The sequence below is a fragment of the Canis lupus genome, chromosome 6 (assembly GCF_048164855.1).
Source record: "Canis lupus baileyi chromosome 6, mCanLup2.hap1, whole genome shotgun sequence".
NCBI classification, from domain to species: domain Eukaryota; kingdom Metazoa; phylum Chordata; class Mammalia; order Carnivora; family Canidae; genus Canis; species Canis lupus.
The window spans coordinates 60,404,378-60,431,279 of NC_132843.1; the positions used below are offsets into that span (position 1 = coordinate 60,404,378).

The following is a 26,902-nucleotide window of genomic DNA, read 5'->3' on the forward strand; positions in this document are numbered from 1 at the left end:
AGTTAGGCCTTATGCCTTTTGATGGTTAGTACTATTTGTATTCGAATGGACTTATCTTTATTCTTGGTATCTGTGGCATGTCTCACTTGATTGGGAATCACGGCAGGCTCTCCTTGTAGCTTGGTGTCAGATTTCTGGAGAATGTGTGTATCTGTCTCTTCAAAGTCCTCATATATCTTTTCCCTCAAAGTGAATTCTGGGTATGTTATTTTACCAATATTTTAAATCAGAATATTGCAAACATTACCGATAATTTTTTTAAAAAATGTCCAGCCAGATATAGGTATTTGAAAAAAGAGATTAATGGTTAGAGAAATAATAGAGATCTATGTGATTACTGAAATTCTGTTGGCTGTGATAGAATTGGGTGTTATTAAAATAATAATCTTTCTAACTATGCTAGTTTGATTTTGACAGCGATAATGAGAAGAGTTGTTTGTTGATCTGTTGCTGTGGTGGTCTCTTGTTTTTGAAACTCCTTGTTCTGTATCTAAATGAGTTCTTTGGCTTACCTCTTAGAAACAATTTTGATGGATAGTAATAAAACTGATACATAATGGTGATTCCTCTGAAATGATTTTAAGCATATTGAATTCTTATTGATTTCTATTTTATATAATGGCATTTCTCTTTTATACATTAGTACTTTTTGTTATACTAAGGCTCTGCCTATTTTTTGTCTTCTGGCAAAAGCACATGGAAATACATACATAAAGCAACTTACAGAATTTAACTGTGATAAAAGATGCTCTGGTAAAGAGAATTTGCTGCTGGTCCTCTCTAAGTGTAAAGAGCCATTGTTCATTTACATATCAATAAATGGGAAAGGACACTGGCTTTCTAAAATAATTCCCAAACTATGACAAAAAAAAAAAAAAAGACGTTGAGAATAAACTTTCTCTATTTTTATTTGCAAATTCTTAATCTTCCCAACTTCAGAAGTTTGAACATAACTCTAAAGGTTAATAAAACTACTATTTTAGAGGTTATCCACATGAGAAAGAGATTTTTTTTTCTCTTTTTGAGAAAGAGATTTAAATCATTATTCCAAACTCAGAAATTCCGTACGTATAAGAATTTAGTATATCCATGGCCTAGCTTCATGAGTCACATGCTTTTTTCTCTTCAAAGTCCAAATGAAAACTTCACTGCTCTTACAGTAAACTGTGAAAATTATTGGCAGAGGTAGGAACATAGGCTCATTTGTTTTTACGAAACCCTGACTCAACTTTAGAGTAATTGCAAGACATTAATATGCAGTAGACTCTCTTGCTGGTCCTCAGTTTTCTTATTTCTTAAAAGCAGTGATAATGGGATATGTGTGTGTATGTGTGTGTAATTGTTGTATGTATTATTGTTGGCACACAGCCAACCACCTATTCCTTAATCTCTTACTAACACTTAAAAAGAATAAACATTTACCTAACCTGATAGCTATATGGGTTTTTCTTCCAAGTGCTAATTCTGTTTGCCTGTTGTTTCTTTGGGACTTGAAGCAATTAGCATCTATGGGAAAACTTCCTTTATACATAAATGCTTCCCCCCTTTTAACTAATAGTCTGTTTTCTTTTTTCCTAAGTCTATTCTTGTTTGAAAGTTGTTTTTTGGTTTCTCTACTTCTCCTAGTGATTTCATTTATGATTCCTCTCAAGACTTTCTTTGGAAGCAAAATGCAATAAAATTGAAAAACCACAAACTCTGTCCATCTCTGTTTTTGTTTGTCAACTTACCTTTGGGTGTGGGGAGGGGAAGGGAAGGCTTTAAAGAGGTAACCCTATTTGAGGGAAAGGGTTGAAGGACATTCTAGTTTCCCTAAGAGTAAAGGGCTGGGATACCAGGTGGTCAAAGAAGGAGATAGATAATTAGCATTCTTCAATATACAAGATTAAGCATTTCTGCTTAGTGGTTATCAAAGGGAGAAGACCCCAAAATGGGAACAATTTTGGTCCTTTTATGTTTTACACCCAGTGCTAGTACGCAGTATTCCTTCCACATTCTACTGCACCTTGCCTAAAGAAAGAGCTGCAGATCATCAAATAATCATCCATTTCCAAATGGTCTAATGACAGCATATACAAAGGCGGCTCGCTTAAAACCTTCCATTTATAGTCACGCTGCATCAAACGGTGCTAATTTTAAGTAGGCCACCCCATACCGTGCACCCTCCCAAACAACACCTTTCCAACCGTTTATACCGAATCTATTCCTTTTTCATTCACGGAAAATATTTGAGATTTCAGAATCTCGTTCTTGCATTGACGTGAACACACTTTTCGCCTGGAACTCATCAGAGCCCCCCGCCCCCGGGGATGCCAAATTTCTGTCATTTGCTTACACTTAACAAAGGCCTATTCCTAACACCTCCCGAACCTTTACGCGGGAGCATAAATCGATCGCTAGCATGTGGGGTGGCTCTTCTTCACATTTGGAGCCCTCTCACTAATTCTAGAGCCACCGCGGGCAGCGTATTCCATCCGGGGGCCAAGCGTTTGCAGACTTTGTTCTCGGGCCTCGGAGGCGAGGTGCCGGCGCCGGGAGCGGGTGGGCCCCGCGCGGGGGGCGGGGGGCGGGGGGGGCGGAGGCGGCCGGCCGCAGCGGCAGCCCCACCTGTCGGGCCTCCAGCCCCGGCCCGCCCCTCGGCTGGGCGGGTAGCGGCCCTTCCCTCCCGCGCGCGCGGGGCCGAGGGGCTGCGGCAAGCGGCGCGCGCTGCGCACAGCGGTCCCCGGCGGCCGTTGGGCTTGCGGGCGGCAGAGCGGCCGGGGCGCGGGGGGCACGCGCGTGCGCGCTCGTTGGGTGCGCGCTCGTTGGGTGCGCCCCGCCCTCCCCGCGCGCGCCCGCCGGGCCGGCTCTCCTCCCCCACCCCCGGCGCGGACGGGGTGGATCCAGCGCGCTCCCCTCCCCCGAGCGGCGGCGGCGGCGGCGGCGGCGGCGGCGGCGGCTGGCGCTGAATGAGAGACGCCGAGTGCTCGGGTCCCCGGGCGCTCGCCGAGGTGGCGGCGGCGGCGGCGGCGGCGGCAGAGCCGGAGGCCGGCGTGGTCTTCCCGTCCTCCGAGGCGACGGCCGCGGCTGCACAGGTCGGTGCTCTGGCGGCGGGCCCGGTGCGGGGGAGGGAAGGTGGGTGCGCTGCGCCCCCCGGGCGGCGCGGGGAATGGCGGCGGCCCCGGCGCCGCGGCGTGGATCTCCCGGCCGCGGGCCCGGGCCCCGGGGCTGCTCGCCCCCGGCTCGGAGAGGGGCTGCGGGGCCGCGCCTCGCTCTCGGCGGCCGGCTCTCGGCGGCCGTGCGGTCCCCGCTCCCGGGCTCCGTGCCGCCCCCGAGGCCGCCTCGCTCGCCCTCCCGGCGGGCGGGCGCCTCCAGCCCCGGCCCGCGCAGCCCTGGCGCCCGGCTGCGCCTCTGCCTGCCTTCAGGTGAGCGGGAGCCGGGAGCCGGGAGCCGGGAGCGCGGAGCCGGGCCACACCCCCTCCCCTGGCCCTGCCCTGGCCCTGGCCCTGGCCCTGGCCCTGGCGCTGCGCCCCGCGGTCGCGGTGACCTGTTGCGGAGCGGCCCGCAGCCCGGGTCTCCCGGCGGCCCCGGGACCCGGAGAGAGGCTGGCGCTGCGCTGCGCTGCGCTGGCCCCGGGCCGGGCGCGGGGCTGCGGGGCGCGGGGCTGCGGGGCGCGGGGTGCGGGGCGCGGGGCCGGGGGCGCGGCCGGGGCTGGGGGCTGGGGGCGGGGGAGCCGGGGGAGCCGGGGGAGCCGGGGGAGCCGGCTGTGCGGCCGGGAGCTGGCGCACTGGGATAGCGAGCGGTTCCCGACGGGATCCGAGGATTCCCTTGCAAAGCCGGGATATCAGTCTGCAAAGATCCGGAATTCCATTGCAGTATCGGGTTAGGGAGGCTCGTAAACACCGCGCTTTGGAGGTGATTTGGCAGAAACCCGAGCCAAGTGTGAGGACCTAATATCTGGAAAAGAGCCGTAAACCTGTGCGGCGCCAAACCATCCTCCCACCTGCCCCCCTCGGAGCTCTTTTCCTGTAGCCGTGTGTTGTGTAGACGCAGGGCCGGTTTCTGTGTACGTGGGCGTGTTTGGGAAGAAGCTGCGAGCTGATAGGAGGTACCTTAGTACAAATGTTAATTTGTTTGAACTGGGAGGGGTGAGGGAGGAGGAAGAAAGGGCACCGATGTGAGCTGTGGAGGAGGGGCGATCGAAACACTAAATTTCTGTTTAAGAAAGTGCTAAAAAAAGAGAATCCTAAACCCCGGGGCTTAACACCGTAAAGTAGGAAACAACAGGCACCGGTTAATTGTGTTGTACCTTTTACGTGCCCTGGGTTTCTTTTCCCCCCTTCTCCCAACGCTGTGTAGATATAGAGAGCCTTATTTTCGTGCCGGTGTTTATGAATTGATTTTGTTGGATTTTTGCTTTCACCGTCAAATCGACTGGTTTAAGCCTCTTTGAAGATGATCAGCAGAATCTTGGGACACTTTTCGATCCTTGCACGTATATTATTGCACTCACAGATCATAGCTTGCTAGCCATAAAGCCTGTTCCACCCAGGTAATTATGATTGTGCAAGTTGGGTAGAATCATAAATATACTGCATATTACTGTACTGTTACTGCCGCATATCTTACTGTAGACTTTAGAATTAGGAAGGAACTTACCCATACAGTATTATTTTAATAAAAATAACTTCTAATTCAGGCTTTGTGGGTGTGTATTTATAGATCATCTAGCTCAGAAATTTTGGAAAATAACTTGTTTTATCAGCTTAAAGATCAAATATAAGGATATTAGATGCCTTCTTGCAGAAGTAATTTAAACTATTTTCTCTTTTTAAAATTCAGGATAATAATTTTGAAATGGTGAGATATACCTTTTTTTCCACCATTTTATTTCACCTTTAATTAAAGAGTTTGACTTTTCAAAATATTCTAGATGGGACTCTGGAAATGCTGTTCACTTTGCCTAAATTATTCTACATTGCAACAAAACTTAAAGATAGTATTTGGTTTATCAAGACTGTAGCAGTGCTTTTCTAATATATGTGTATATTTTGATATCAGAAGGAACACACTAAAATTTCCTGAGGAAAAAATATAACTAAAAAACTAGCTTTGTGAATCTTTTACTTTGTGTATTACACATGTGAGTAATATACTTGTGTGTTTAAATATCTAGTGTGTGTCTTTTTCAGTTTATTAGGTCAATACAGTTGAGACTGGTTGTACTGAGTGATGGATATTTAGTGAAAATGTTCTTTTGCAACTTAAAACACTTAAGCTTTAGTCTAGAAGCCCACTTCACTCCCTCATTCATTCATTCCACACATATTTATTGAGGTCGTACTGGTGCCAGTTAGGTGCCTCGGTGTTGGGGTACAACGGAGAAAAAGACAGGTCTGTGCTCTGATGGAGTTTAAAGGCTAACTGTGCAAAATAGTCTGCTACTCCATTGTCAGATAATGCTGTTTGTTTAATGTCATTTAAAAGTTTAAGACGTAAAAACTCCTGTGATGAGTTTCTGTTAAGGATATTGTTTGTGTTTCTCCTTCCACGAACAGTGGGAATTATTACTGAGTGAACAAAAGCATTAAGACAGTTTGAAAAGTAAAATAATGCTGATGTTTATATATATTGGTTATCTGGTTCCCAAGTATAACCAAAAATAAACATTCTACCTGAAGTCAGAGATGCGCAGTTTACATGTGGTTAAACAACTTTAGTCTTTTGGTTTGTATAGTTAAATATGTGCTAAAAATATTCTCTCTTGGCACTTGTTTTTAAGGGAGTCTAATTTTTCTTTAGGTCTAAAAAAATAAAATAAAAAAAATCCTCTTTTCTTTTTCTGGCTGTGTGTGAGTGGACGGACCAGTGTCCTTCTGTTCTTCCATAGAATCTGAAAGCCATTATTGCTAAAATCAGAAAAATTTGAAAGTGATAGCTTTCCTTTTTGTTTAAAATATGACAATATTGGTATAGTTCTTTGGAGATTACAAAGCTTTTTAATATATACTATTGATACTTAAGTATATGGGTACTTCTCATTGACAGAACTGCTAACTTTGTTGTTTTTTTCTAAAAAGATTTATTTATATGAGAGAGATACACTCACAGAGTGCACATGTGCAGGAGACGTGTGCCAGCAGTGGGAGAGGGAGAGTGAGAATCCCCAAGCAGATTTCCTGCCCAGCGGAGCTCTCCTGGGACTCAATCCCAAGAGATCATGACCCCTGCCAAAATCAAGAGTCAGATGCTTAACTGACAGAGCCACGCAGGGGCCCCCAGGACTGCTAACTTTGTCAACGTTATTATCTCTATTTTAGATGTGGAAGCACAATGCCAGTAAGCAAGCAGGTAACCCTAACCCAAGTTGTAGCTGTTACTATAAAGCAGTGCTCGATCTTGGGAGTGTAGAGCTTGATGAAGAAAGCATTAACATCTGGTGCTACAGTTCAGTGTACAGTACAGTTACTGGTCTGCCTTTCCAGAAATTTCTTTTTTTTTTCTTTCCAGAAATTACTAAACAACTTTTAAACTTTAAACCCTACTCTTAATTGAACTATATAGTTAGTTGAATTTACTTTCTTTCTGTAAGTTAAGCTTTAAAACCTAAAAGTATCACCGTTACAGGATTCTTCTCCTTTGGTGCCCACGGTTCTTGGTCATGCCACTTGGAAGAATGAAGAGGTGGTAGACCAGACCAAGAATGATGAATAGCAAAGCAAAGCTGATGGAGCCATAGTAGAGTTTATTGACTGTACAAATTTCCTAAAGAGGGAGGGGACCGGAAAGGGTTGCTGATTTGGTGGCTTTGCATTTGAATCTAGGGGTTTTTATGGGGTTGTTGGTGGGCTGTTTTAATCTGATTAACCTTCCATGCACTTGTCCTAATCAGGTTTTTGTCATCTATCAGTGAAAGAGGTGAAGGGCTCCTAGTAAAATCCTTGTAAGGGTGGTTTCCTCTTAGGGCACGGAGAGGGGGTGGTGGCTTGTCCCTGCATGCCTTTCTTCTAACTATCCTTCATTATCAATTTTTTTTGCTATATGAAAAAGGCAGATAGTTTTGATGTACTTTTTTTTTTTCTTAAGATTATTTATGTATCTATTTGAGATAGAGCTAGCTGGAGCAGGGGGTAGGGGCAGAGGGAGAAACAGACTCCCCACTGAGCAGGGAGTCCCACACTCGCTGATTCCAGGATCTTGAGGTCATAACCTGAGCCAAAGGCAGACACTTAACAGAGTGAGCCACCCAGGCGCCCAGTTCTGATGTACTTTTTAGTGGCATAAGTGTTTTGAAAATAAGATGTATTAAAATCAATCCTATTTTTTTTAATATGCAGTTTTTATTGTATGACAACTGTATGTGGAATAAAATTATATCTGAATATTACATTTTTTTCAGTTACTCAATTTTCAGTGAAAAGATAATTCAAAGAGATTGAAACACTACCTCAGCCTGAATGAAGTTCGTTGGAGAGGAAAGTGAGTGTATTGCATTACCCTATAAATTGTATCTTTACATGTGTCTTATTCCCATTGGTTTGGAGTTCTCTTAAGTGAGAGAGTAAAGATTGGATGTGATAAATTTTGGTAACGTGGAATTGATCTGGAATCTTTCTTGGTTAATGTGTTGAGCTTTTGATTTAGGAAAACTTTTAATTACATAGTTAGAAACACCTATGTATTCTATGGAAAGAAAAAGTTTGAGTATAAATTTATGTAGTAACTTTAACAAAGTAATGGCTAGTTATGGATATAGGAAGAGTATGAATAACAGTGTTCCTGTGACATAGGTCGAGGGTGCCTAGTGATTTATGTGCCACTACTGAGAACTCCTGGTACAAGCTCTAGAATGATACGTTGCTTTGGAATATGAGAGACTTCAACCTCACTTTGAACTTAATTGATACTCTTCTGTAATTTTACTTTCATGACGTTTTCTCAAAACATATTTTCATTTTTAGGTTGATTTCCTTTTTGCTGATTCTTGGAAGGAGCCGTTTTCTAAAAATCATACTTAAATAACATCCTTATCACACTCTGCCCTTTATTTTTGCCTTTATCTGCCTGCCCTATTACCTTTTTTTTTCTTCACAACTTTAATTTATCTGACATTATACATTAATTTGTTTATTATCTTCTTCTCTCAGGATGTAAGCTTCATGAGGGCAGGGACTTAAGTTTTCTTCACCGTTGTATTCCTAGCACCTAGAAAGTACTGGGCATACAGTCAATACCTAGGTAACATTTGTGGGGTGAGCAAATTAATTAATCTTAAATGACACACAAACCATTATTTTTGTTTTGTTTTAAAAAACAAACACATTAATTGTTGACTTTTAGTAATACAACTGTGCTCTTAAAAAGAAAATTGTACTACAGGATTTATAATGAAAAATGTCATCCCCTGCCTCATCTTGGTATAACTTTTCCTCCTATGTTCTGCTCTCTGGGCAACCATTTCTGATACTGTTAGCTGATATTTACTCCCATATTTTAAAATACTATTTGTTTTTCAATTTTAGATATTATCTCCTGGCTTGCTACTGTGGAGGATGAGTCTGTGCTTTAGGATTCTTAGGCCACCTTGAACATCCCTCTCGTTTTATCTCCCAGCATATCATGCTTTCGGTTAAACCAGTGTTCATTGTTCTCTTTATTATGACCTTGTAAATATGTTCACCATTGAACCTTGTGGTGTACTATGATTATATTTCTCAGAGTTAAAATTTTTTCTTCTTTTTTGATTTTTGCTTAGTTTCCCATTTGTCTCTAATTTTTTTTTAGAAGCTCTCCCAATATGTTTAAATCAAATAAATTGATAGTTCATTTTTTTTTTTTTAATTGGAAAACCCTAGGTCTTTCTGTGCTTTTGCTCAAATCTGGACTGTGGCTCTCCACTTCTGCTGCACAGGTTTAGCCCGTGATTTCCCTTCATGATTCTGAGAATTCTCTTTTGCCTTTTGTATCAGAGCCTGTGGTCTCTGGATCTAATGCCTTCTTTTTTCTCCATTTATACGTCTATTTTGGTGAAATGCATCCCTCACTAACTTCCCAGAAGGAGTGTCTGAAGAGGTGAAATTTTTGAGAGTTCGTATTGTTGAAAATACCTTTCTCCCATGCTAATATTGGGTTAATAATTTGGCTGGTCTGCGTGTAGAATTCCAAGGTAGAATAGTTTCCCCTCAAGATATAAGGGATTGCACTATAGTTTTCTTGTTTCAAGTGGTTGTTCGAAAATCTTAATGCTGTTCAGCCTTCATCCATTATATGTGACCTCTCCCTATTAAGATCCTTTCTTTTATATATCAGTATATCTGATATGTCCCTGATGTTATAGGTGTCTTGTGTGGATCTTACTTTATTTCTTGTTCATGGAACCTAGTGGGCCCTTTCAGCCAGCAGTGCCCATATTAGATGAGAGGAAAGAGAATCTAGTGCAGGGGTCAGCAAAGTTTTCTTCAAAGGGCCAGATAGTATTTTAGGCTTTGTGGGCAAAATAGTCTCTGTTACTACTACTCAGCTTTGCTTTTGTAGGATGAGGATGAAAGCAACCATAGATAGCATAGGCATGGTTTGCTGACTCCTGATCTATGCACAGGTGGAAGGATTAGCCTTTGCTTTAATAGGAGTAGGGAGAGTTTATCTATAGAAACAGGAGAGAAGATGGAATACAGTTGACCCTTGAACACCACAGGGGTTTGGGACGCTGACTTCTGTGCAGTCAGAAATTCTCATATAACTTTTGACTTCCCCAAAACATAACTATTAATAGCCTACTGTTGACAGGAAGGCTAACTGATAATATAAGTGGCCAATTAACATACATTTTGTATATTAATATGAATTATATACTGCATTCTTACAAAAAGTAAGCTACATAAAAGAAAATGTTACTAAGAAAGTTGTGAGGAAAATGTATTTACAGTACTGTATTATTGAAAAAAAAATCCACATATAGGTGAACCTGCACAATGAACCTTGTGTTGTTAAAGGGTTAGCTGTATATAGACAGAGACATGATGGTGGTGGCTTAGGGAAGTTTTCACCTCAGATTTTCTGTTTGCCTTAGCGTATGGGAAGCAAGGTCATTAGTTAAGAATAAGGAAAAATAAGAGTGTACATTGGAGGTTTGAGAAGTGGGAAAATATATGATGTAGTCCTCTATCAAAGAATGGAAAAGTGAAGAGAATATGGAAATACAGTGTGATTGCCGGGCAGCAGCATGAAGGGCTCACTTGAATGTCCTATTCCTGACTTTAGTAGGAGTGCCTCTAAAATCTCATCATTAAGTATGATATCTTACCATATAGGTTTTTATTAGGGTTATTTTATTAATCTTATCGGAAATATTTTCATGCATAATATGTGCATATATGTATTGTATTTTTATGATTACAATCTTAGCCTATTGTAATGCTTATATCGAGGGAAATGGCAAAAGAAAGTACTATAATTTTATTTCCACAAGTAGAAATTTTGATTTAGGAATCATTCACTTATTTATTCATTTAAAAAAAGTCATGGAATGGGGCACCTAGGTGGCGCAGTCATTTGAGCCTTTAACTCTCGGTTTTGCCTCAGGTCATGATCTCAGATTTGTGGGATCAAGCCCTGTGTTGGGTTCCATGACCAGCAAGGAGTCTGCTTCAGATTCTCTCTTCCTCTCCTTCTGCCCCTTACATTTGTGCTTGCTCTCTCTCATTCTCAAATAAATAAAATCTAAAAAAGTCATGGAGCAGGGGCACCTGAGTGACTCAGTGGTTGAGTGTCTGCTTTTGGCTCAGGTCATGATCCCAGGGTCCCCAGGGTAGCCTGCTTCTCCTTCTCCCTATGTCTCTGCCTCTCTCTCTGTGTCTCTCAAGAATAAATACATAAAATCTTTAAAAAAAAAAAAGGCATTTTTTTTTGTGCAGGAATAGTTCTTGGTGCTGAGGATACAGCAATCAACAAAAAAGATAAGTTTAACCAATTAACATATAATATAACTAAAAAGACACACAAGAACAAGTAAGGAATATTTGTAATGTGTTGTGAAAGAATTTCCCCATTGAGTTAATTAACCCACCCATCACTTCACATGTTTACCTTTCTTTTGGCGAGAACATTTAAGTTCTACTTTCTTAGCAAATTCCAACAATATTATCAGTTGTTGTTACCATGTTATACATTAGATCCTCAAGTCTTATCTTATAATTGAAAGTTTGTATCCTTTACCAATCTCTTCCTATTTTCCTCTACCTAAGTTTTTGACAGTAAAAGCTCAAGAAATACCTTCTAGTCTTGGTTTTGCAAGAATTTTTTTTTTTTTTTTTTTTTTTTTTTTTTACTATCATGTAAGGGTTGAATTTTATGAAGTGCTTTTTCTATGTTGGTAGAGATAATCATGTGTATTTTTTCTATTACATTAATAGATTATCTCCTGTTTGCATTATTGGGTCCAATCCTACTTAACTATGTTGCATTTGTCATACACACTGTCATACACATTGCTAAACTTGGTTTGCCATTGTCTGAGAGGTTTTTTAAAATCCACATTTATGTAAATTTATCAGAATATCAAAATATGTATGTATTTTGGTGTCAATAAAATGAGCTGTGGAGCTTTTTTTTCCCTATCCCTGAAATAGTTTTATAACACAGAGAATGCGCATATGCTCCCTGAAGGAGCTATAGATGTAATATGAAAGGTGAAAAAATAAGTTTCTAGAGAAAAAATGGAAAAAAATCTATATGACCCTTTGCTAGGCAAATATTTTTTTTTAAACAGGACACAATAAGTGCTAACCAGATAAGACTGATAAATTGTCCTTTATTACATAAGAATTTCTGTTCATCAGAGGATACTATTAACAGAACACGTAGGCAATTGACACACTGGTAGAAGTGTCTGCACTACTTAGACCTGACAGAGGACTTGTATCTAGAGTACATAAAAAAATAGTCAAAACAAAATAGTAAAAACACCAGGAACCTGTTTTTGAAACAAATGGGCAAAAGACTGGAACAGGCATTTACAAAGTGAGTTATTCAAATGGCTAAGGTGAAAAGGTACTCACATAATTTTTTGACAATTGCAGATTAAAACTATCACATGATAGCACTGTATACCCACCAGAATGATATTAATGAAAAAGTCTGAAACTACTAAGTGTTGACAAGAATGTAGAGCACTTGGAACTCTCACACATTTCGAATGGGTTTGAGAGTTGGTAAAAACCCTTTTTTAAAATTCTTTGATCTTGTTTGCTAAAGCTCTACACATGTATGCCCTATGATCCAGCAATTTCACTTGTTTTAGACTCAATAGAAATCAATACATATGTACATCAGAAGACATGTACTTTAGAAGAAAACATAAGGGTAAATTTTTATGACCTTGGAATAGGCAAAGCATTCTTAAGATACCAAAAGCAGGAGCAACAAAACAAAAATAAGATAAATTGCATTTCACCAAAATTTTAAACCTGTGCTTCAAAGGATTCAAAGGAAAGTAGAAAGACAATCCACAGAATGGGAGAATATATTTGCAAATCATATATCCAATAAAAGACTTACATTCAGAATATATGAGGAATATTACTCTTAACTTAGTAATAAAAAGACAACCCAATTTAAAAATAGACGATCTGGGGATCCCTGGATGGCTCAGTGGTTTAGCGCCTGCTTCAGCCCAGGGCGTGATCCTGGAGTCCCTGCATGGAGCCTGCTTCTCCCTCTTCCTATGTCTCTGCCCCGCCCCCCACCTGTGTGTGTGTGTGTGTGTGTGTGTGTGTGTGTGTATATCTCTCTCATGAATAAATAAATAAAATCTTAAAAAAATAAAAATAGAGGATCTGGGGGGTACCTGAGTGGCTTGGTTGGTTAAGTGTCCAACTCTCGGTTTTGGGTTAGGTCCTGATCTCGGTGTCATAAGTCCTGCATTGGGCTCCATAGTCAGCAAAGTCTGCTTGAGATTCTCATTCCCTCTCTTACCCCTCCCACTCCTGCACATGCATGTGCACACACACACGCACGCGCGCGCACACTCAACTCTTAAAAAAATAGAGGATCTGAATTGACATTTGTAAAAGAAGATATGCAATAAGCACATGAAAAGATGCTTGGTATTATTAGCTATCAGGGAAATGAAACAAAAATCATGATGAGATAGCACTTTTACTAGAATGACTAGAATCAAAAAGTTAGATGAGACAAATGTAGAAGAGGATATTAAGAAATTGGAATCTTCATACACTGATAGGAATGTAAATTGATATAGCTACTTTGGATGACCGTATGGCAGTTCCTCATATTATTTAACATAGAATTACCATAGGACCAGTAATTTCTCTCTTAGGGATATACCCAAGAGAAAGGAAAACATGTCCTTGAAGAAAATTGTACATGAATGTTTAAAGCAGCAATGTCTTATTCATTATAGACAGAAAGTAGAAGTAACCCAATGTCTGTAAACCAACTAATGAATGAGCAGCATGTGGTATATCCACACAATGGAATAGTATTCAGTCACTAAAAGGATTAAGGTGCTGATACATGCTACAACATCAGTGAACCTCGAGAATATTATGCTAGGTAAAAGAAAAACAAAACAGAAAAAGCCTGTTATGTGACTCCACTCATATGAAATGTCCAGAACAGATCTGTAGACAGTAGGTTAGTGGTTGCTGAAGGGGTGGTGGGAGCTAAAGGACATAGAATCTCTGAGATGATGAAAATGTTCTAAAGTTGACTGTAGTGATGGTTGTGTGTACCACTGAATTGTATTCTTTATTTTTTAGACTTTTAATTCCAGTATCATGAACATAAAGTGTCATATTAGTTTCAGGTATACAGTATAGTGATCAAGCAATTCTGTACTCTGTTTATCAATACAAGTGTACTCTTAATCCTCTGAATTATACACTTTAAATAGGTAAATTGTATGGTATGTGAGTTATATCTCAGTAAAGGTGTTAATGAAATAAGACATGGCAAAAATATCAGTGATGTGAGGACATTGCCATCATGCCTAATTGAGAAAAGCAGGATGCAGAGGAATATATAAAGTATCACATTTTTGTAGAACAACAAAAACAATGTATGTGTATGTGTGCATCTGAGTGTAAGTGATCTAGGTGATATAGAAAGGGTGAGAAAACGTTGCACACTAGATCTAAAAGTTTCTTTCTAGTTCGGCTATGGTAAGGAGAGGGAGAAAAAAAGGAAAAAACTGAAAGGAAAAGGGATTGATGTAGAAAAAACAGCATGTGTAACATAATCTCAACTATGTAAAACATAAATCTTAAAATGAAAATTGTAGTTGTATATGTATGTGGTGAGATGTCAGATTGTTTTTCCTTATATTTCTCTGGGTTGTCTGATCTGTTTTATTTTATTATTAATAGAAATATCTAAAACTAAATTAGGAGACAGTGCAAATAAAATAAATTATGAAACCTGAAAAAACATAGCTTTTTTTTCATAAAAACTCCCAATGAGATAGAATCCAAATGTCCATTAACAGAAAAATGGACAAATAATATGTACTATACTTTACATTGGAACACTACACATTAGTGAAAGAAAGGAGCTACTGCTCTTCCCAGAAAATATGGGTAAACATCACAAGCAGAAAATGAGCAAAAGAAGGCAGGCACAGAGTATATATAGTGTATGATTCTTTTATTTTATTTTATTTTTTTAAAGATTTTATTTATTTATTTATTCATGAGAGGCACAGAGAGAGAGAGAGGCAGAGGGAGAAGCAGGCTCCACACAGGGAGCCCGACATGGGACCCGATCCCGTCTCCAGGATCACACCCCGGGCTGAAGGCGGCGCCAAACCGCTGAGCCACTGGGGCTGCCTTGATTCTTTTATTTTAAAGTTCAGGAAAAGGTCAGACTCCCCTGTGTTAAGTGTCTAGCATTTAGGGGTTAGGACCAGAGGAGCAAGACTGCTGGAGCACTGGAGATGTTCTATATGTTCATTTGGTGGTTACATGGAATGGCTATATAGTAAACATTTGGTGAACAGTATACCTTATATAACTGCACATTTTACTATTTTAAAACTCAATTAAAAAAGATAAAATCAGGAGTGCCTGGGTGGCTCAACTGGTTAAGGTCATGATCCCAGGGTCCTGGAATCGAGCCTCATTGAGTTGGGCTCCCTGCTCATCAGGAGTCTGCCTCTCCCTTTCCCACTGCCTCTACCCCTGCTCATGCTCGCTCACTCTCTCTCAAATAAATAAATAAAATCCAAAAAGATAAAAAATAAGCCAGAAAAGATTTTTTAAAATCTAGTGCTCATTTAAAAGCTTTTGTATACTTGTCAATTATACTTCAATTAAAAATAAATAGAAAAAATTTAAAAATTAAAACAAAGGGAAAAAATAGGCTTTGTATATTTCCAGGAATACTTACATGGCTTTCAACGACAGTTTCCATTATTTTTAATACTGGCATACTATGATGTTGTGTGGTATAATTTTTTAAGCAAGCTCTTGATGGACACTAGGTTGTTTTTAACTTTTATAAACAGTTAACATCTTTTTTAGTAGGTCTTCCTGTATTTTTCTGATCATTTCCTTCTGATGAATTCCTAGAAGTGTTGCTTGTTTGGCGGTTAAGTAGATTTGCATTCTTGCCGGTGGTGTATAAGTGTTTCTGTATGCTATCACTGATTTGGTGATAAGCTTTAAAAGCATATATATTGATCTCTTGTGTAATAAATTCTTCCTAATTGTTTTAATTTGCAGTTTTAAACATTTTAAATGGAATTTTTATTTTCATGTATTTGGATATTTGTGTTATATTCTCCAGTCTCCTTTTCATAGCTTTTACCCATTTTCTTATGTTCTTTAAAAGCATGTTTTTTGATTTAAAGTCTTTTAATGAGGGATCCCTGGGTGGCGCAGCGGTTTGGCGCCTGCCTTCGGCCTGGGGCGTGATCCTGGAGACCCGGGATCGAATCTCACGTCGGGCTCCCTGCATGGAGCCTGCTTCTCCCTCTGCCTGTGTCTCTGCCTCTCTCTCTCACTCTGTGGCTCTCATGAATAAATAAATAAAATAAAATAAAATAAAATAAATAAAGTCTTTTAATGAAATAAATCAGCTACACAAAAAGTATAGACTCTAGTACATTTAACTCCTAATTTAAGAAATGATACATAACCAGTTCAGTGGAAACACCCAGTTAGTTAACATTAATAACATATAAGAGCTTTTTTTTTTTTATGATTTTATTTATTTATGGGAGACACAGAGAGAGAAAGGCAGAGACATAGGCAGAGGGAGAAGCAGGTGTTATGCAGGGAGCCCGAAGTGGGACTTGATCCTGGGATCCCGGGATCATGCCCTGAGCCAAAGGTAGATGCTCAACTGCTGAGCCACCCAGGCATCCCATGTAAGAGCTTTTTATGTATTAAGAATATTAAGTCATTTGCTATGGATCTTTTTCCTATTTTATCTTTTGTCACTTCAGAGTATCTTATTGAATCTAAGATGGTTTTGATTGTAAGATACAATTTTATTTACAACTAAGAACATATATGCTGTCAGTTAAACCATGGCACTCTTGATTTGGAGAGACATCTTGATTTCAGAGATGTTAAAATGTTAGAATATACTCATCTTAGAATTGATGAAGTGTTTTACTGTGTGTCTTACATTTTCTTTAGTCAGATATATCAGTCTCTTGTGTTGTTTGTTTCTACTGTTAGTCCTAGAAAGACTTTCCTATGCCAAGATTTCTTTTTTTTAAATCACATATGTTTACTTCTAGTATTTTTATGGCTTAAATGTTTTTCATTTTTAATTCATCCAGATTATTTTACTGTAAGATCTAGTTCTTGTCTTTTTATCTATTTAATTAGCTGTCATAAAGTTGATGGCCCTAATAATTTTCTGCACAAGGAATGATACACTTAAATGTACTTGCTTGAGAAACATTAATATGGCTATGGATTTGGTTGAGTCTAGTCTAAAAATTATCATTTGCATTTTCTATTAAGTGTGTATCTTTTTTTTAAAGATTTTGTTTATTTATTCATGAGGGGGGAGGAGGCAGAGACATAGGTAGAGGGAGAAGCAGGCTCCTCGCAGGGAGCCTGATGCAAGACTCTATCCCTGGACCTGAGATCCTGCCCTGAGACAAAGGCAGATGCTCAACTGCTGAGCCACCCAGGCGTCCCTATTAAGTGTGTATCTTAAACTATAGTTTAATTTTCATTAAAATTCTAATAATACATCTGAGTGTTCTTAGAATCAATCAGATAATTTTCTAAGATCTAAAATAATTTTTTTGCAACATAGGCAGTGGCTTTAATCCTGTTTAAAGTATGTATGAATCTGGGCAAGTTACTTAATTTCTTTAGCATTCAGCTTTTCTATTTATAAATAGGTATAAGAGTGTCTTTTCATAGGATCATTGTAAGGATTAAATGAGAAAGTGTAAGCAAAGTACTTAGCTGAATTAGTTCTTCACTCTTCCTTTTTCAGGAACTTGAATATGGAGTGTAATCACAGCCTAGATTCTCTTGTATCTGGGGTTGCTCTAGGTCTCTAGGGTTACTGAAGTAAATTATTTGTTAGACCTCTTCCAATCCTGATTTAGATTCCCAGGATTTGACTAGAACTTTTCTGGCCTTTCAGAATTAACTTACACGACAAATCTGTAGTGTTTTCTGTTCCTGCTCTTAAGCTGCTCTTCTGTGAATGTACTGAAATCTTTATAGATTTTCATAGATTATAGGATTTTGTAGGTGGGGAATTAGTACATAAGTTTGATCAACATAGCTTTTTTTTTTTTTTTAAGATTTTTTATTTATTCATTAGAGAGAGAGAGAGAGAGAGAGGCAGGCAGGCAGGCAGAGACACAGGCAGAGGGAGAAGCAGGCTCCATACAGGAAGCCTGATGCAGGACTCGATCCTGGGACTTCAGGATCCTTCGCCTGGGCCGAAGGCAGGTGCCAAACCGCTGAGCCACCCAGGGATCCCCAATCAACATAGCTTTTATTCTGTTAGTTGTTGCTAGATAACAAGTCTGTTACTTTTTAGTTTTGATTTGTGGATGTAGTTTTTGTAACTTTATGTGATTTAGATCGTGTCTTTTAAAGCTGGGGAGACAAGGGTAAGTCCACTAAAAGAAATATTTTGAGGATATCTTACAGATAAGAAATTCTACTTTTGACTAGCTTTTCATCAACAATACTTTTGCATGTTTTATGTAAACATAGGACTGTGTTACAATAGAAGTTTAAATCTTCTTGGTAAAATGAAATCTTATCTCTGAAATCACAGTAAATAGCATAAAGCAAAAAAAAATTGCATAAGACCATATGTAGTTATGTGTCCAATTGACTGGAGAGGAGGCTCAGTGAGGGAAGGGTGGAGTGTTCTTAAAGAATGTGTTTCACGGGGCATCTGGATGGCTCAATTGGTTGGGTGTCCAACTCTTGATTTCAGCTGAGGTCATGATCCCTCAGGGTTGTGGGATTGAGCTCTGCATAGGGCTCTGTGCTGGACGTGGAGCCTGCTTGAGATTCTCTCTCATTCTCACTCTCTAAAGAAAAAAAAAGAATGTGTTTCATTTGCAGTGGGATGGAAAATACAGTTACATTTGATAAGGCGGGACAAGATTATATAAGGTGGACATCCATGCTGGGAGAAGCACAAAATTCCAAGTGAAAAACCATGAGGTTTGAGAGAGAGACAAGCTCAGAGTAAGAGATTGAAGATTTTGGTTTCTGGCTCTGTGGATGCTCTTCCATTATTCTAGTACTTCTGTGGTTCCTGCCCTTCTTGGGACCATATCCATTTTGCTCCCAGAAAGGAGTACAGGCATTGGTGTCAGGAGACTTTGGTGGTAGAAATCTGACTCTATCTGGCAATTCAGATTTGTGACCTTGGGCAGGTTGTTTAACTTCTCTCGGTCCTCCTCATCTATAGCATGAGCATCATAAATAATAGCTTTCTTCATAGGATTAATCTCAAGATTAAATGAGATGACACAATGCTCTTAGAACAATACTAAGCATATAACAGATGTTCAATAAATAGCACATAGTGCATACATGTATCATACATGTCACATGTATAGTGCTGTTTGGGGTAACTTGAATGAATTTCTTACAGCTTAAAGAACTTAAGGAATTGGGCAGCCCGGGTGGCTCAGCGGTTTAGCGCTGCCTTTGGCCCTGGGTGTGATCCTAGAGACCTGGGATCGAGTCCCACGTTGGGCTCCCTGCATGGAGCCTGCTTCTCCCTCTGCCTGTGTCTCTGCCCAAAAAGAACTTAAGGAATTAATTTGCTTGCACATTCCTTAGAGTAGGGCAATCCAGTGTGCAGGCTGGGTAAGAAATAGTATTTTAGGTAGTGTGTAGAGCATTAAAAAATACTGTTTTGTGTAGTTTGAATAATAGGACTTGGTATTTATTAAGGATTTAATAGAGACTTGGCGCTGTTCTAAGCATTTTACCTTTATCAATTCATTGAATCATCATGATAATTGGCAAACTGTACATATTATTGTTTTCATTTTATTTTATTTTATTTTTTTTTTTTTTAATTTTTTATTTATTTATGATAGGCACACAGTGAGAGAGAGAGAGGCAGAGACACAGGCAGAGGGAGAAGCAGGCTCCATGCACCGGGAGCCCGACGTGGGATTCGATCCCGGGTCTCCAGGATCGTGCCCTGGGCCAAAGGCAGGCGCCAAACCGCTGCGCCACCCAGGGATCCCTATTGTTTTCATTTTAAAGAGAAACAGAAGGCTAGCCATTTTGCCTAAGGTTATATACAATATGTAAGCGGCAGAGCTAGGATTTGAACATAGGTGGTATAGTTGTACAGTTTAGTTGGAGATTTCAGGACCTCTTCTGAGTATTGAGGGTCACAAAGATATAGAGAAATTGAACAATATTGTTAACTGATTTGCCCTAATTAACATTTATAGAATAGTCCACCTAAACAACAGCTGAGTGTTCGTCTCAGTTCTTTTTTTTATTTTACTTTTTTTGTTTTTTAAAGATTTTATTTATTTATTTATGAGAGACACAGAGAGACAGAGAGAGAGAGAGAGAGGCAGAGACACAGGCAGAGGGAGAAGCAGGCCTCACGCAGGGAACCCGATGTGGGACTCGATCCTGGGACTCCAGGATCACGCCCCAGGCCGAAGGCAGGTGCCAAACCACTGAGCCACCCAGGAATCCCCGTCTCAATTCTTCTTAAGTACATTTTCCATGATGGACCATACTTGAGACCATAAAACAAGTCTCAATAATTTAAAAGGGTTGAGAACCTATGTTCTCTAATCACAGTAGAATTAAATTAGAAATTATTAGCAGAAAACTGTGGAAAATTTGCTAATACTTGGAAACTAAATACAAATCTAAATAACCTATGCATCAAAGAATAGATCAAAAGGAAATTTTTTTTTAAATTTTTTTATTTATTATTTATGATAGTCACACAGAGAGAGAAAGAGAGAGAGAGAGAGAGAGGCAGAGACACAGGCAGAGGGAGAAGCAGGCTCCATGTACCAGGAACCCAACGTGGGATTCGATCCCGGGTCTCCAGGATGGCGCCCTGGGCCAAAGGCAGGCACTAAACCACTGCGCCACCCAGGGATCCCCCAAAAGGAAATTAAAAAGCATTTTTTTATTAAAGATTTTATTTGTTTATTCATGAGAGACAGAGAGTGAGAGAGAGAGAGGCAGAGACAGAAGAAAGAAGAAGGCTCCCCACAAGGAGCCTGATGTGGGACTCGATCCCGGATCCTGGGATCAGGACATGAACTGAAGGCAGACGCTAAACCGCTGAGCCATCCAGGCATCCCTAAAAAGTATTTTTTATTAATGAAAACACAACATACCAGAATTTATGAGGTGCCACTAGATCAGTACCTAGGAGGGAATTTATAGCACTGAATGCCTATATTAAAAACGAAAAGATTTCAAATTAATTACCTTCACTTCTACCTTAAGAAATTAGAAAACAAGCAGATTAAACCAGAATAATTAAAAGGAAATGGTAAAGATCAGCGTGGGGAAAATGTATAGAAAACAGAAAAACAATAGACAAAAATCAGAAACCAAAAACTGTTTCTTTGGGAAGTTCCACACAATTAATAAAGCTTTAACTAGACTGCTTAGTATCAGGAATGACAGAGGTGACATCACTATAGATTCTACAGACAATAAAAGGATAATAAGGGAGTATTATAAATAACATTATGCTTATACGTTTACAACAGAGATGAAATGGACAGATTCTTCAAAAGACACACACTGCTAAATTCATTCAAGAAGGAATACTTCTATCTGGTAAAGAAATTGATTCTATTAAAATATACCCACCAAAAAAACCTCTAGGCCCAGATGGCTTCACAACTGAATTCTAAATATTTAAGGAATAAATTATACCAGTTCTAAACAAAGTTTCAGAAAATTGCAGAGAAAAGAATATTTATTAATATTACCAGCATTACCCTTAATTTCAAACTAGATAAAGACATTAGGAAAAAGATGAGCATACCTGCACAAATTCTAAAGAAATTATAGCAAATCAAATGCAAACATTTTTAAAACAAAACATCATGACCAAGTAGGGTTTATTCTAGGGATGCAAGGTTAGTTTAGCATTTAAAACCAATCAATAGGGGTGCTTGGGTGGCTCAGTGTTTGAGCCTCTGCTTTTGGCTCAGTTTATGATCCCAGGGTCATGGGATCGGCCCTGCATTGGGCTCCCTGTGGGGAGACTGCTTCGCCCTCTGCCTATGTCTCTGCCTCTCTCTGTGTCTCTCATGAATAAATAAATAAAATCTTTTAAAAATAAAAAAATAAAACAAATCAATGTAATTTATTCTGTTAACCAACTAAAAAAAAGCCATATGATTATCTCCATAAATGAAAAAATATATATAAAGAAAAAAGCATTTGATAATCTTACCTACATTCCAGGTAGTAACTCTGGGCAAATTAGGATTAGAAAGGGACTTTTTCAACCCAATAAAGGACATCTCTGAAAAAACTACAGATAATACAGTTTTAATGGTAGGAGACCAGATGCTTTCTCCTTAAGACCTGGCACAAGGCAAGATTGTCTGTGCTCACTACTTCTGTTCCACAGTGTACTAGGGGTTCTAGGCAGTGTAGTCAAGCAAGAAAAAAAAAAAGGCTTCTAGAATGGAAAGAAGGAAGTTGCAGTATCTTTTTTTTTTGCAGATGACAGGACTACAGAAAATCTGTTGAAACCTACAAAACTACTAAAACTAAGTGAATTTAGTAAAGTTGCAGGATACAGGATTCATATATAAAACATCAGTTGTACTTTTTAAAAATTTTTTTTAAAATTTTTATTTATTCATGATAGTCACACACAGAGAGAGAGAGAGAGGCAGAGACACAGGCAGAGGGAGAAGCAGGCTCCATGCACCGGGAGCCCGACATGGGACTCGATCCCGGGTCTCCAGGATCGCGCCCTGGGCCAAAGGCAGGTGCAAAACCGCTGCGCCACCCAGGGATCCCCCATCAGTTGTACTTCTTAAACCAGAACAATTAGTTAAAAATTGAATGTAATATAAGCAATACCATTGGCAGTAGCAGTACGTATGAAATACTGAAAACTATACAGCATTGTTGAACAGAATCCCCAAATTGATCTGTTGATTCAGTGCAATCCCATTCCAAAATCTGCATTGGTGGTTCAGTGGTAGAATTCTCGCCTGCCATTCCAAAATCTTAGCATGCTTTTTTGTAGAAATTGACAAGCTGATTCTAAAATTCATTTAGAAATGTAAAGGACTGGGATGCCTGGGTGGTTCAGTGGTTAAGCGTCTGCCTTTGGCTCAGGGCGTGATCCTGGAGTCTCAGGATTGAGTGCCACATTGGGCTCCCTGCATGAAGCCTGCTTCTCCCTCTCCCTGTGTCTCTGCCTCTCTCTGTGTGTGTGTCTCATGAATAAATGAATAAATTTTTTTTTTTTTTTTTGAAGAGGGGGTCCCTGGGTGGCTCAGTGGTTTAATGCCTACCTTCGGCCCAGGGCATGATCCTGGAGTCCAGGATCAAGTCCTGCATTGGGCTCCCTGCATGGAGCCTGCTTCTCCCTCTGCCCCACCCCCCCCATAAATAAGTAAAATCTTTTTTTTTTTTTTAAAAAGAAAGAAAAGAAATATTAAGGACCTAAAATATCAGAAACAACTTTGAAAAAGAACAAAGTTGAAGGGTTAATACTATCAGATATCACAATTCATTCTAAAACTAAAGTAATCAAAACAAGTGTAAAGGTAGATAAATAGATTAGTGGGATAGAAGAGTCCAGAAATAAGCCAATGCATATGTAGACAACTGGATTTTAACCAAGTACAAAGGCAATTCAGCAAAGAAAGGATAGCCTTTCTTTTGACATCATTTGACAAATGATTGGTGGCACATATACAAGCACATGATTTTCAATCTGTATCTTGCCTGTAGAAATTAACTCAAAATGAATCTTATTTAGACTTAAATGTAAAAACCTAAAATTATAAAACTTTTAGACAAAACCAGGAGAAAATCTTTGTGATCTTGAGTTAGGCAAGTATTTTTAAATGTAACATCAAAAGCATGATTCAGGGATCCCTGGGTGGTGCAGCGGTTGGTTTGGCGCCTGCCTTTGGCCCAGGGCGCGATCCTGGAGACCCGGGATCGAATCCCACATCAGGCTCCCGGTGCATGGAGCCTGCTTCTTCCTCTGCCTGTGTCTCTGCCTCATTCTCTCTCTCTCTCTCTCTCTCTGTGACTATCACAAATAAAAAAAAAAAAAAAAAAAACAGTAAAAAAAAAAAAAAAGCATGATTCATAAAACAACACATTGAAGAAATGAACTTTTATCAAATTAAAAATGTGTGCTTTTCAAAAATATTAGAATGAAAAGATAAGTTGTAGAATGGAGAAAACATTTGCAAATCAAGTATCTAAGGATTTATATCTAGGATATATAAAGAATTCTCAAAAATATTTATATATAACAAATATTAGTCATTAGAAAAATGTAAATTAGAAGCATAGTGAGCTACCAATACATACCTTCTAGAATGACCAAAAAGGCTAATTAATTACCAAGTGTTGCTAAGGGTGTCAAAGAACTCAAACTCTATACTTAGCTGTTGGAACTGTTAAGTAGTACAACCATTTTAGAAAGTACTTTGTTAAAATGTTAAATATAGTAGACCTAGTAGCTGTTCTATACCTAGATATTTACTGAAGAGAAAAGACTTGCATACTAATATTCACAGCAACTTTATTTGTAATAACTACTAAAATTCAGACTTCTCAATAGATGAATGGATAAACAAATTATGATATATCTGTACTACTTAGCAATAAAAAGAAATGGGCTGTTGATACACAACAACAACACAGATGAATCTCAAAATAATTATGCTGAATGAAAGAAACCAGGCACTTTGAGAACAACTAGGTATGTTCACTATCTTGATCGTAGAGGTTTTTTCTTGGGTGTTTACTGTATGCTTTGAACATGTGCAGTTTATTGCACACCACCTGTGTATAAATAAAGCTGTTTATAAAAAGTGATGTGATAAAGCTCCTAATGTAGATGTGAATTGGTAAAAGAGTTATTACTAAAAGCTTTATATACCATGCATGATTGCTGTACCTTTCATGTAATTATTTTAAGTATACACAAAGCAGAAAAAGTCAGTTGAAATCTTTTTCATAGAAGTCATCAAGAAATTTAACTCACTGGAAGCAATGGTTCTCAACTGGGGTGATTTTGCCCCCCAGGGGACATTTTGTAGTATCTGGAGACATTTGATTGTCAAACTGTTAATGATGTCTAGTGGATAGAGGCCACAGATGGCTACCAAACAGTCTACAATGCACAGCACAGTCCCTTTCAACAGAGAATTATCTGGTCTCAAATGTCAATAGTGCTAGGGTTGAGAAACCCTGATTATCTAAACCCTGAGTATCTAAAGTCATTGTAGCTGCTTGTTATTTGAATCCTGTGTTATTACACATTCCTGTATTGAACACTGCTATTGACAAAACAAGTTGCTAAACAAAAATCTTTGAAGAAACTAGTGTCTTATACTTCTGGGAATGTGTGAATGATATGAATGAGACTCTCATTTTTGAAATATTTTTTTAAGGATTTATTTATATGAGAGAAAGTACAAGCAGGAGGAACAGAAGGAGAGGGAGAGAGAAACTCAAGCAGACTCAGCTCTGAGGGCAGAGCCAGACTTGGGGCTTCATCTGAGCTGAAACCAAGTCGTTTGTACCACCCAAGCGCCCCGAAATTATTTTTGTATAGCTACCTGGAGTTGACCTATTTGGATATGTCGCAATATTTGTTTTCATATAATTTGAAAAAAAGGTCAAAACATCACCACCACCATGGATATAATTTCCCAACCACGGCTATTAGAGGCTATCAGTAGAGCCTAATTTTAATCAGTGGACTAAAATTTAGTTTTTGTTTGGTTTTGAAATAACTAGTGGCTATTTGAAATATGAAGTTTAGATTTAAGAGACATTAATTTTAAATGCCTATCTTTTTGCCCATGTTCCACATACAGACCAAGGACCCTTGTTCTCAGATCAGATACTTCAGCAGTTTTTACACGATGATACTTGGATATTAGGATTTTCTTTTTCCATCTTAAAAGAGAACCCAAGGGAGGAAAGGCAAATTTGAGTGGAAGAAAGAGGGCTAAGGACAAGTATTTGGATTGGGTTGAGAACATTGGCTCTTAATACGTTGCTGGTGTGGAGTGTTATTTTTCCATTAGAGTCATTCTTGGACTTTTGTATATTTGATTAGGAGTAACTTGCTGCTACTACAGATATATCTGCAGCTGCACCGGAAGACTGATGTTACATGGCTGAATTTGGTCTACATACAGCTGCCTTCTGCATACCCCCATCTATTATGCTAATGGAGTGCTTTCTGAAGTTGAATCTGTCCTGGTTTTTGTTCTACATCAGGGATCTGCAAACTTTCTGTAAAGGCCCAAATCATAAATACTTTAGGCTTTTTTTTGCAGGCCAGTCTGTTGCATCTATTCAGGTCTACCTTTGCGGGGGGGAAGTAACCTATAAACAATATATAAATGAATGAGCATGGCTGTATTCTAATAAGACAACTTTAATTTACAAAAACAGGGCTGGATTCAGCTTGTGGGCAGGTTTGCCATCCCCCTGTTCTAGACCATCAGCATTTCCTCTTTGGGACATTTGGTGTTAGTTCCCAATGGTAACTGGTTGCAAATGGAAGAAAATGGTGCCCTTTCACTTGTAGCTGCTCTTGATGAACTAGATGGCTTTTATAGATGATGGTGTGGAATAAGTGAATGACACGAACTATAAAGGAGAGGAAGAATGATAAGGCATGGTTATGCCCTTTTCTCGCTTACAACCCAACCCATATGCAGATGGTCAACAGCTTCTAGCAAGTTTACTTTTGAGAAGTCTATGGGATTAGGTTTTTAAAAATGTAAGATAATCTCCTGCCTGAAGTAGGGCAATAACCTCCTTATTGCTGTCTCTGCTTTTACGGTTCTTTCTCTAATCCACCAGCCTCCACACATGTTGCCAGTTCCTTTTCTAAAATAAAAGTGTTATGGCACACATCCCTGCCTGTAGTTACTGTATAACTCCCAGTCACCCAGAATAGTGGTTCTTTACCACTTTTTATTCCTGGGCCCTTTTGAAAATCATTTGATAGCTCTGAATCCAGGAAAATTAATTTTTGTGTGTTCGTTACACAATTTTCATACCTTTGGGAGGTTGTGCAGTTCATGGCCCTAGGATTTAATTCATGGTCTCTTAGGTAAGGAATTTTGATGGAGAGAATCAAGTGCCTATTTCTTCCCATGCTGTTTTACATGCTTCATGACCTGTCTCCAGCCTGTCTTTGAAATTTGTTGTCGGTGTTGCCT

General features: G+C 39.2%; 1 protein-coding gene across 6 annotated transcripts in view; it reads left to right on the top strand.

Moving 5' to 3' along the window:
- Window positions 1-2,927: 2,927 nt before the first annotated feature.
- RALGPS2 (Ral GEF with PH domain and SH3 binding motif 2) overlaps window positions 2,928-26,902 on the top strand; it is a 158,822-nt gene continuing 134,847 nt past the window's right edge. Inside the window, exons 1-2 of one of the 6 annotated variants that reach the window (XM_072830785.1) lie at window positions 2,982-3,074; window positions 7,379-7,458. The gene's annotated coding sequence lies outside the window, so the exon portion shown is untranslated. Of the gene's footprint in view, window positions 3,075-3,733; window positions 4,088-4,467; window positions 4,532-7,378; window positions 7,459-26,902 lie in introns of those variants that run through there. The other 5 variants (XM_072830784.1, XM_072830791.1, XM_072830786.1 and 2 more) reach the window with 5 other exon arrangements.